This window comes from Prosopis cineraria, unplaced genomic scaffold, assembly GCF_029017545.1.
Source record: "Prosopis cineraria cultivar Desert tree isolate PC_DT_omini unplaced genomic scaffold, ASM2901754v1 PC9, whole genome shotgun sequence".
Taxonomy (NCBI): domain Eukaryota; kingdom Viridiplantae; phylum Streptophyta; class Magnoliopsida; order Fabales; family Fabaceae; genus Prosopis; species Prosopis cineraria.
The window spans coordinates 22,030,767-22,043,833 of record NW_026555340.1 but is presented as its reverse complement, the minus strand read 5'-3'; the positions used below and the strand labels follow the sequence as shown (position 1 = coordinate 22,043,833).

Sequence of the window (13,067 nt, the reverse complement as noted above, 5' to 3'; positions counted from 1 at the left end):
CTACATGTTTCAATTCTTCTTAACCTTTTGTCATCACAAAGTAAACGCCATGACATACTAAAACATTCTCAAACAAAACCTGGTTATAACCTTTTCCAGTTTTTGACTTAATCACTGTTCCTTTTACTTTGGCAAAAAGACAATTAAATATCTCTATCCATATTTGACCCTCTATAGGTGATCAAACATTCGAAGTCTTGATAGGGCTCCAGAAATATCAATGCATGACAACCAAATTATGTAAGGATAAGATGAACAACCACCAATCATATAAATCAAGAAGAAATTCTACCCACAATTTCAGTGTATCAGAAGTTGTAGTTCACGAGGACTCTATCTAGAGACTAAAATCCTAAGCAAAGGCCTATCACATAAAACTCAAGTTTAACACAATCTTCACCAGTACTTCAAGAGAGTTCTCCATAAATCACATTCAACAGACTAATCCATCAGACGAAACTAGTAAACGTAAAAGTACTGCATCATAACAATACAGAATATGGAAAAAGGACCCAAGAAGAAAAATTCCCACCAAGCATGTTGTACTTTCGATGGAGAGAGATTTTAAGAAGAGGGCAATATGTTGACTATGTTTGAGTAGCTAATCCCTTTAAGTGTGGTTGTAAACCCTATCGTTTGGAAGGTCTCTCATCATCCTCGCCACCGTCGTCGTTGTCGTCGCTGTCGTCTGAATCATCCTTGGACCTCTTTCTTTTTGAGGAAATCTCAGCCTTCTTAGCTTCCCCCTCATTGTCATCATCAACTTCATCTTCCTCCTCACCATTCTGCGCAGGCTCAAAATCACTTGATGCTTCCTCTTCCTCAGCAGTGCCTACAGGACGAACAAGGTACTCTGTCCCCAAATCCTCCTAAAAGTTTAAAAAGTGTTACAAGACTAGGGCAGTTTAAAAAGGGGAAGAGAAAGCCAAATAGAATAATTTAACGAAAAGTTGAAGGGGGGAAAATAAAAGCAGATAGGCGTATAGACAAGAAAACTTCAACTTTAACAGGCGTTCATTTTTCAAGTTCCTTGGCTCAGCCAGATCAATTAGGCTACAATTAAGCATGACATGATTATATATGCAATTTTAGATGTCAGTCCAATTCCATGATTCTCATTCTCAAACCCCCCTTAAAAAGTAGGAATAAAACGGATAATAAAAATTCAGGTGACTCAGGTCCCAAAAAAAAATTCAGGTGACCAAACTAGCACATAATACCCAGTGCTCTGAATAATGAAACATGCACGGGTTTTATTAAAAAAAAAAAAAAAAGCAAATGTATGGATATTGAGAACCCTAGAGACGTAATTTAAGAAAACTCGAAATCTAAAATGGTCAAAAGCTATAATTATAAGCTCTCTCTCGCTCTCTCTCCCTCACCTTTTCGATCAGTGCCGGATTTATGACTCGCCAAGATAAATCACCGAGAAGATTGAGGATAACGAAGGAAAAGGACATGGCAGAAACTAGATTAGTCCTTCTCCCATCACTTTAAGGGAGAAACAAACAACGAAAGCGCACTCTAATTGAAGCTGAAACAGATTCAGAAAAGAAATTTGATGCACAGACAGGTTCTTCTAAGATCTAACCAGGATTTATCATTGGAAATGGTTGCAGAAATAAGCTAAAACGAATTCCGTTTTATTTTTATTTTTATTTTTATTTTTTTCCCTTTCTTGTGATTTTCAATTGTTGCTCAGAGCTGACTGACAACATACTTGAAAGGAACCAAAAAGTTAAAACAAATGAAAAGAAGAGAAGCGAATCGCATGAATTGCAGTAAATATTTCAGATTTGAAAATTCAGCAATTTTTAACTATTTCTGCAAAACTAGGTAGGAAAAAGAGCAAATCTGAGTTAATTACCTCATCGTCGCCCTCTTCGTCGTCGTCCTCACCGTCGTCGTCGTCGTCGTCGTTATCATCGTCATCAGCACCAGCGTGTTGAGCGACATCACCTGCATCGTCATCGTCTTCTCCATCTTCGTCATCGTCGCCGTCCGGAGCGTCGTCATCGTCTTCTTCATCTTCATCCTCGTCATCAACCTCATTGTCCTCGTCCTCGTCCTCGTCATCATCGTCCTCGTCATCGTCATCATCTTCTCCATCTTCTACTTCATCCTCGGAGCCGTCATCTTCCTCATACTCGTCATCTTTTCCTCCCGAACCGTGACCTCGTTTTCAGCCACGTGTTCCTTCAATTCTTCCGTAGCCTTCATCTCCAAATCGAAAAAACAGGAAAATCACACCACTTTCTCGAGAAAAATCCTAACTTTCCAGGAAGAAACGAAAATCAATCGAAAATCGAGCACGGAGGGAGGATAGGGGAGACAGAACGTTGATTCCAGCTTCTTCCTTCGTTTCACCAGTTAGCTCTGCAGCACAGATCTCATCCGTTGAAACGAGAATTCACGGGAATCGATGACGTGGCAATAGATCGACGGTTCTGGTGAAAGCATTGGGAGTTCAGTGCGGGTGGCGTGATTGCGCATTGCGGCGCCCACGGATCAGTACTCCTATAATCATAGTCACGTGTATGTCACGTGAAAACGCATTCTCCTCGGTTAGGGTTTTTCTCTCGTGAATTTTTTAATATTTTTTTAATGGACTGTTCATGAATGAGAAATTATAAAAAATTTTAACAAAACTAGTTGTGCTTTAATCCGAAACAATTGCATTTGGGGCCGTCAAAAACAAGAAATTAACGAACAAGGTTAAATAGAATCTAAAGACGGCAAGGCTTTGTTTGTCCATGTGTAGGTGAAATGACTTATTTGCCCCCAACATACTACTCTCTCATTTCTCTCACCTCTGGTGCAATCCTCTTCAACGAGTACAGCCTGTGCGCTGAATGGCTCATCCTGTCACAAAAAACAAGCGCAGCCATGGTTTCATGAATGCAATCTAGCTTTCCCAGGTCGTCTCCTCCTCCTACGCCAGCAGCTATTCACTCATAAATAACACTGTTTCTGTTCCTCACTCTGCTTCTCTTGTGGGTCATTTTTTGTTCTGATAAAAACCCACAAAAATAGTCAATAATATCCCATATGGGATTCGATTATTATTTTTGGATCGGCCTGGATATCTGGGATTTGATTAGGTGGCAGTTTCATCCAGTGATTTCGGATTGAGTGGGGTGAAGGTTGAGAGAGAGAGAGAGAGAGAGAGAGAGAGAGAGGTGAGAATGAGGAAGTGATGTGGAAGGTGGATTGCAGCGGAGGTGAGAGAAATGAGAGTCGAACAGTTGGGTAGTGTGAGGGGCAAATAAGTCATTTTAAGTAAAAATTCAAAGCGAATAACGCCTTTAGAAGTAATACTAGATTTTATTGTGCCTTTTTAATAAATTTCTTGCTTCTGAGGAATGTAATTCTTCCTCTCTTTTTAATTTTTTGCCAACTTTCACTATTGGTCAAGCGTCCAGATGCAAAGTTTAATACTTTCCATCTTTGTAGACAAAAAAAAAAAAAAAGAACGATTTAGAAGTTTCAACCCAAAGTCATTAGAATAAGTGGAAAAGGTCATCTATTTCTTATCAAAAAAAAAGAATAAGTGGAAAAGGCTCACGTCTATTAAATTATATGCATGAAAAAAATTGGTGAAAGATTTATTTCTTATTTTTAAAATTAAGAAAAAATCATCTATATTAAATTATCTATTTTTAATACAAATCTATATTAATTCTCTTTATTTAGTAGTTTGGGATTTTTTGGGTGGAATGAAAAGGGTAAGATGGCCATAGCTTATAGGTGTTAAACTATCATTAATAAAATTTTTTAAGAGAGTGAAATGTCAACTGGTATCTTGCAATAAGCAAGTATCGTGGTCTCTCCAGTTAAGAGTCTATGTAATTTTTTTATTTTTTTTTTCCCTTTCTCCCCTACAGGGTCTAAAACTGCATTATTTTGAGTTAAAAAGAAAATGAAATAGTAATCCATCATATTTATGTTTTAATAACTCTGCTTCGGTAGTTGGGTAAGATAATGAATTGGCCTCTAAATTATAAACTAAAATTTTCAAGACTCTTAACTCATTTTTATTGTAAAGTTTCCCTTCAACTTTTAAAAGTAATGTAATGTCATCTCTATCATCAACAAAAGTTAACTTTAATTATTAATTAATTAAAAAATAAAAAAAATCAAAAATAAAAAATGACAAAAAAATTATAGGAAATGATCCAAAAATTAAAAATAAAGACCAAAAAAACTAATCATGCATGCAAATTCATCACAAGGTTCAAAGTAATGCAAATTCTACACCAAAAACTATAGAAAAAAGTAGAAGGAGAAGAAAGAAGAGAGAAGAAAAGGGAGGCGAAGGAAGGTAGAGACAAAAAAAAAACAAAGAAGGAAGGAGAGTCAAAAATACCTTGGTCAAACTTTTTTGTAATGATCAATGTTTTTCATATTTAACAATGTGATGACATTACACCTTTTTCAAAAATTTTGAAATGATATTATTTTAAAAAAATGAGAGAATCGCACTCAGGGCCCAAAGTCAAGAAATATGAGACTTCAATGAAGTATGAAATCAACCTCATTTACAATTATATTTTTTAGTGAAATTATTCATTTGTCCTTCCTATAATTAGCTTATATTCACGTGAGTCTCTTCTTCTTCCTCACTCTTCTTTCCCTCTCAATGGTAGTAGAAGCAAGGATCTTGTATTGTGCAAGTTCCATATCATCATTCTTCTCTCTCTTTTTCTTGTCTCATACAAGTCTTGTATCACCATTTTTCTTCCTCACTCTTCCTTCTCTTACTCCAAATCTTGTATTCAGTCTTAAGAAAGAGGATGATTCAATCCAAAATCATGAAGATGGTGAAGCAAGGGTATCTTGGTAGGACTTTGCTATTGTCGGGACCAGATGCAGACACGAACAGTGAACTTCAAATTGCTTGAGTCGTGCCCGGAAGGACACTGTCCTTAAGAACTATTCCGGTACACCTGGACGATGGACCGGTAGTTCCCTAAGATTAAACAAGTACTTCCTGCGGCGGAGCAAGGGAACAGAATAACAAAGACTAAAAATAATAGACGAACAGAAGACAGAGGAGAGAACGAGAACGCTGGCACACTGTTCTGTTCGCACCTATGTCTATTTATAGGCCGATTAAGGAGACACAAACGTTAGGTTATAATTACTGGTTAATGCTTCGGTTATACGCATATTAAACAACAAACGTTCATGGATTAATGCTTCAGTTACACACGCCTTAAACAGTAAAAACGTGCATGTCCATTAATCCGAAAACGTTCAGCGTTCATCAATCTGGAGATGTTTGGCAGACAAAACATTAATATACAGAATTCAGTTTCTAGAAGAGGTTTAATGTCCAAAAACTACCAAAGCCTCAAGTTCAAATTCAAAACAGCAAAGTCAGAGGTTTTTCGAGTAAGCTAAAACAATTATTTATTTAATCTTTTTTGGAAAAATAACTCGGTAGATCAACTACAGAGGCGATTTATCTACTAAGGGAATTAATGAAAAAGTATCGTTGTAAAGATAAAGATCTACACATGGTTTTTATTGATTTGGAAAAAGCTTATGACTGTATACCAAGAGAAGTGCTTTGGAAAGCGTTGGAAAAAAAGAGAGTACGGATTGCTTATATTAAAGCCATACAAGATATGTATGAGGGGGTAAAAACTAGTATAAGAACGCTTAGTGGTCAAACAAAAGATTTTCCTATAAAGATTGGATTACATCAGGGATCATCTCTGAGTCCTTATTTGTTCAACTTGATTTTAAATGTTTTGACGGAACATATTCAAGAGGAAATCCCGAAATGTATGCTCTTCGCGGATGATATAGTTCTTATAGCAGAGACAAGATAAGAGGTTAATTGCAAACTTGAGTTATGGAGGAGGACATTGGAATCGAAAGGTTTTCATCTGAGTAGAAGTAAGACGGAATATTTATATTGTAAATTTGGTAAAGGACTATTCGACAATAATTTAAAAGTGAAATTGGGAGATCAAATTATACCTCAAGTGGAAAGTTTAGATATTTGGGAGCCATTATTTAAAATGATGGTGAAATCAGTGGAGATATTTCACATAGAGTTCAAGCTAGGTGGTTTAATTGGAGAAAAGCTAAAGGAGTTATTTGTGACCGTAAGGTGCCTAATAAACTTAAAGGAAAGTTTTATCGCACTGCTATCAGACCGGCAATGTTATATAGTAGTGAATGTTGGGCTCTAACGGGACAGCAAGAGCATAAAGTTGGAGTAGCAGAGATGAGAATGTTACGATGGATGTGCGGACATACACGTAAAGATAAAATTCAAAATCGTACGCGAAAAAGTGAGGGTGGCACCTATTGAGGAAAAAATGGTAGAAAATCGGTTGAGATGGTTTGGGCATGTACAAAGAAGACCAAGGGAGGCACCAGTGAGAAGAGTGGAACATATAACTTTGAGTCCGATTAAGAGAGGTAGAGGAAGGCCTAAGAGAACACTCTTGAAAGTTGTTGAACGCGATCTCTTAATTAATAATATTCCTAAAAGCTTGATAAATGATAGAGCACAATGACGTCTTGCAATCCATGTAGCTGACCCCACTTAGTGGGATGAAGGCTTGTTGTTGTTGTTGTTGTTGGAAAAATAACTCGGTAAAAGGAACCCAGTGCCTCTTGAACTCGCCCGAAGGGGGTGCAAATCAGCCAATTTCAACTGCGATTGCCCTGAGTTGGCATGTCTCATGTACGCGAGGCCACTTCTCTTCCAAGCCCATTTTACTAGCTCACTTCATTCCTTAGTATATATATACTAGGAGATTTCTTCTTTTAGTCAATGTGGGACTTTTGACACACACACTTTTGACACACATACAACATTTGCTTCGATACTTGGAGATATATTGTTGTAGGCACTAAAGTGACAAGTGATTTCAACTTACTTTGCCATCCATCTCTCTCTCTCTCTCTCTCTCTCTCTCTCTCTGAAGATTGCACATGCGTGCAGAGAGAGGGTTGTATTAAAGCTATATGAGGTTTTGAGGTTTCTTAGGTAAAGAATGATGAATTTGCAATTTTCATTCTACTCACAGTGAACATTAAATTTAGATTGTGCAAATTTGATTCAATATGTAAAAAAAATAAATGAAGCAATTTTTATGTGATGTTAAATTTATGTTAAATCATAGTTCTTATCACATATAACTATATAAGAAAATAACAAGTAACTAATGAGGGTTGACTTTAGCCGAATGAACTAATTAGTCCTTTACAATGTGGCAAAGGAATGTTCAATTCCTTACTGTAAGAAATACCTACATGTAGTACTCAATTGTATTTTAAAACATGATTGTATCCAATAAAAGGATACTTATCAGCAATACAACAATAACAAGCCTTATTTTATTAGGTAGGGTCAACTATATAGATTATACGACATCATTGTGCACTGTTATTTATTAAGCATTTAGAAATATTTTTGATTAAAAGGTTTCAATCAACAACTTTCAAAAGTATTTTATTTGGCCTTCCTTTATCCCTCTTGACAGGGTTCAAAATTATTTGTTTCACTCTCCTCATAAGTTCCTCCCGTGATTTTCTTTATATATATCCAAACTACCTCAAATGATTTTATACCATTTTTTTTCAATACATGTGACACCCACTTTTTTCCATATGTGCTCATTTTGAATTTTGTCTTTATATGTATGTCCACATATTCATTTCAACATTTTCATCTCTGCTGCTCCAACTTTATGCTCTTGTTGCCCCATTAAATTCCAACATTTACTATCATATAATATTGTTAGTCTTATAAAAATTCAATAATACTTCCGTTTAAGTTCATTAGATATCTTAAGATTACAAATAACTCATTTAACTTTTTTTAATTAAACTACTCAACTTGTATCCTATGTAAAATATTTCTATCAATTTTTCTATTATGTTGAATAATCACTTTCAAATATCTAAACTTTTTCACTTGAAGCATAATTTGATCACCTAATTTTACTTTTAAATCACTACTCACTGATCTCTTGTCAAAATTATAATGTAAATATTTTGTCTTATTCTTACTCAGGTAAAAACCTTTTAACTATAATGTTTCCCTCTATAACTCAATTTTATAAATAATCTCTTCTCTTATCTCCACAATAAAAATTATGTCATCCGCAAAAAGTATGCATTTAAGAATTTTCTCTTAAATATGCAGTTAAAATGTCTAAATGCCTATTTGGATTTTAGTTCAAAATCAATTAATTGTATGGAAATCACATTTGGAAAAAATTACCCAAAGACTTAAGTTAAATTTTAAAATCAATTATGAATCCAAAACCATATTTTTTTTTAAAAGTATCCAAATACCCATTATACATTTTAAAATTAATTATAAATCCAAAAATATGGTTTTCTTCAAAATATTCAAACACCTCTTATTGTGTTAAAATCAATTATGAATCCAGAATCACATTTTCTTAAAAATATCCAAATACCCATTATACATGCTAAAATTAATTACAATCCGAAACCATGATTTTCTTCAAAATATCCAAACACCTCTTATTATGTCAAAATCAATTATGAACTAAAAACTATGATTTGTAAAATAATTTATATAATTCTTGAATAAATTTTTAGAAATGTATAATTGAAAAAGTTAAATTGTAAAGTAGATAGTAGTAGCGCATGAAATAATCATGGCTTTGGATTCATATTTAATTTTGACATGTATGGGAGTGTTTAGATATTTTAAAAAAAAATAATAATTTTAAGTTCATAATTGATTTTGACACGTTTAATGGGTGTTTGAATATTTTTTATTTTGGATTCATAATTAATTTTTAACATGTAACATAGGTATTTGAATATATTTTTACAAAATCATAGTTTTACCTTATTTTTAATTCAGCCTTTTAGCTTTGCTTTTCAATTATGATTTAAAATCAATCTTATTAATTAATTTTATAATTATATACCACATAACATAATCAATAATATTCCAAATCAATCATATTAGATAATTTTTTTACATCATCAATTTTGCCCAATTAAAATTCAAACACACCAAAAAACTAGGTCAAACAAAAAAGAATTCAAAGATGACTTCTGATGCAATCTAATATTTATAGAAAAGTCTTTTATTTTCTGCTAGATATTTTTATACTAATTATTTTCCTTTATATATGTCTTGTATAGCTGTAAGCAATAAAAAAAATGAAAGGAATGTTAACCTTTTTTAATAGTGATGTTTTTATATTAATTATTCTCCCTCATATATGTCTAGCTGTAAGCAATAAAAAAAATGAAAAGAATGTTAACCTTTTTAAACTATTAAAAGATTACAATTTACAATACTAAGATCAAATCATGAATCTCCTTTTTTTAAAAAAAAAATTCACTTTACCAGTACAGCTGCAATTTAATAATGCTCCAATATTTTTTACTTTTTAAATAAAAGTCAAGAACAACTTTAATAGGTATCAACTGTCAATCAATAGTGTTGGTGAAAAAAAAAAATCTATCAACAAATAGTTATGCCAATAAATATATATATATATATATATATATATCAACCAATAGACATATAGGGTGAAAAGTGGGATAAAAAGGATGCCCACTTGTCGTTCCTCTATTTTTTTTTAAAAAAATTTTGATACCATCTGTCTTTTTCTATAATTCATCATTGAATTTACATCCTTGGTGATTGGACGTGGATTTGAGTAAAAGACGAATGTTATTATATTCCTCACTTTTAGGTAAAAAGATTTACTATTAAAAAAATTATTTGTTTACTTGATTATTGGGACTAATTGGTAACGTTTTCTTCCCTTTTCTTTTTCTTTTTTTCTTTTTACTTTTTAGTGATTGTACGTGGAATTCTCGAAGGGATATTTGTATTTAGTCAGACAAATTTATGTTACATCTCAAATATGATGAAAGGTATTATTAAAAAAAAACATAACATCATAAGTTACTGTTATTTTATAAATATTTATCATAAGACCTACACAGTTATCACTAAAAATTTAATAAAATTAAAAATTTTAAATGAATTTCTAGAAATAAAAATTAAAAATATAATCAAAAATAATTTGTATATCTATCTATGTATACTATAAAAATAGAATCCATCACAGTAATTGCACATTATATTTTGGAATTTTTCATTCTTCTGTGTTTTTTTTTTCCCTAGCAAGACATGTGCTTTACTGTAAAAATAAATTAAAAGAATAACAGTTAGGTCTCAAGATAGTGAATTAATACCAATTAAATTTTAAATAATTTTTTTTTGAAAAGTAAGTTGAAAATATTGATTCAAATTATTATAAATTTAGGAGTTTCAATTATAGATAAGTATTTAAATATTAAATATAACTTTTAAATTATAATTAAAATTTTTATTTATAATTGTTTGAATTGATATTTATAATTTATTTTATAAAAAATTATTAAAAATTTAACTAATATTAATTTATTATTTTAAGACATAACCGTTATTATTTTAAGACATAACCGTCATTCTTCCAACTAAATTCTGTTGTTGGGAGAGATTTTCTCAGTCTCAAAACTCATCCAAAAAAATCACATTAAACCCCACCGATTGAACCTAACTAGGAAGGATCACAAAGATGACAAAATTCATTACACACACACAATTACATATTATTTATGTGTCGAAAGTTGGGTAGAATCACAGTGGTGACTGGCGGCAAAACTCTTTCTCAGAGTATTTAACTCAACTGCATATTTAAAATTTAAACTCAAAATCATTGATTAAACTAACTCAACTTCTTATCAATAAAAATGATAAAAAATTTTTAATAAATAAATACGAGATATTATTTTAGTTTTATTTATAAAATAAAAATAATATTTTTTTGTTATATTAATAAGACACTTTAATGATTAAATTATTGCGTACATCTTTATTATTATTATTTTTTGCTTCTATTAAATGTGAAGAAAGTTATTAAATGTTAACTTAACAAAGTTAACTTGCTGAGATTTTTTTTCTCCCTGCTCTCTGAAGTCAAAATTATTTAAGTAATTGGAAAATTTATCTATAATGTGCTCATGCCTGTAATGAGAAGTTTATAAAGGCCGATGAGCTCTGTAATCCCAGTTCAGAGTATAGCACGATCACCTTAATCGTCGTTTCCACAGTCATTCTTCTTCTTCCTCTAGTCCTCCTTCTTGTCTGAAGCAAACATGACGAATCTGAAATCCGTGACCATGATCTTCATTGTCACTACAATCTCCATAATATCACCCAGCCACTGCAGCAGAGTCAGGAAGATTCACCCAAACGGCAAAAGCCTAATCGAGACCACCTGCAAGAACACTCCCAACTACAATCTCTGCGTTCAGTCCCTAAAATCCGATCCCGCCAGTTTCACCGCAGACGTCGCAGGTAACAATTAATTAATCTCATAAACAACGATCATTCATTCCATCGATTCAACTCTGTACATTAATACCTGAACCAATCATCTAATTGAAATCGGGATTATTCGCAGGGCTAGGTCTGATAATGGTGAAAGTCACGGCGGCGAGAGCGAAGGCTGCGAGAAACAGAATCAACCAGCTGCTCCACAGAGGACGCTTAGGAGCGAAGCAGGAGAAGGCATTGAGATCGTGTGCTGAGATGTACAAGGTGGTAGTGGAGAACGACGTGCCGGAAGCCATTGAAGCTCTGAAGAAAGGAGACCCAAAGTTTGGTGAAGATGGGGTTAGGGATGCGACAGACGAAGCAACGTATTGCGAGGGAGAGTTTTCCAGCGCCAAATCGCTGCTTTCACTAGAAAATAATGATGTGGCACGATGCCGCCGCTGTTGCCGTTGCTATTGTCCGGCAGTTACTTTGAGAAATCACGGTTTTTATTTGCAAAATAATTACTTTATCAAAAATATAAATTTTATAAGTAATTTCTTCCAATTTTATTGATATTAATATAAAAAAATAAAATGTATAAAATTTTAAATACATTTCTATATAATAAATTTAAAAAATAATATTATATTATTTTTTTATAAAAATAATTTTAAAATATTATTTAAAAATTACACTGTAATTTATAAATGAGATAAAAATGAGTAAATTTTTTTTTTTTTGGGCCTGAAGCGAGTGAGCAGTTAACCAGATAAGGTGGCTCAGAAAAAAAAAAAAAAGATAAGGATGCACCGGCAAGTTAGAATTGCAACAGTGCACTCTAGTAGTGCTGACTTTATTTTATCCAAAAAAAAAAAATGTTAACAACGCATGGTTGAAATAAGGTTAGCGTGAATTGAGAGAATTGAGAGTCGGGTTTGGTCACCAGAATTAAAGTATATTTTTAAGTTTAAAAAAAATTTATAAAAATAATTATTTCTTTCATTAAAAAATATAAAATATTTTTTAAGAGATTGAATATTTAAAAAATAAAGTATTTTTAATATTTTAAAATACATTCATCGTAATTTTTTTTAAAGTCTGTAACGAATAATTATTTTAGAATGAAACACTCTATTACAAAAAAGTAAATATAAAAAAATAATATTAATTTAAAAATAAATAATTATCTTATTATAGAATGAAGTTCGATTAAAAATATTTTATATTTTTAAATTGAAATAGTATACATTGTTAACTAACAAAATCCTTACATCCTTAGCAAGATTTAATCTCATATATAGTCTTATAAATCTTGTGTCAAGTATTTACTAATTGAATTAAATTTCATTAGTGTAATAATGTATAGTGTGACAAAAATAAAACAAAAAGTTTCTTTGGTAGTAAACCAAAGGTTGTCGTATTTCTAAAACTCAAACAGGAGAGTTCTAATTAAAAGGGCGCTAAAGTATACATATTATTATTTAATTTTATATAATTTTTTATTTTAATCTCTTAATTTTATACAGTATCTTTTCAATTCTTTAATTAAATTTTTTTAATTTTATGACAAAAAATATTTTACATTAAACTTTTAAAAATTAGCAAAATATTTTTATATATTGACATATTAAATTATTTTATTTAAAATAATAATAATTACACAAAAAATAATAACTTGAAACTAAGGTATTATGACTAGTGGACTGAAAATATATTTTATAAAATAAAAAAATTAAAT

At 31.7% G+C, this 13,067-nt stretch overlaps 1 pseudogene; it reads left to right on the top strand.

Annotated features, from left to right (window-relative positions):
* The first annotated feature begins 11,106 nt into the window (after positions 1-11,106).
* On the top strand, positions 11,107-11,822 carry LOC129319461 (cell wall / vacuolar inhibitor of fructosidase 1-like; annotated as a pseudogene).
* Positions 11,823-13,067: the final 1,245 nt, after the last annotated feature.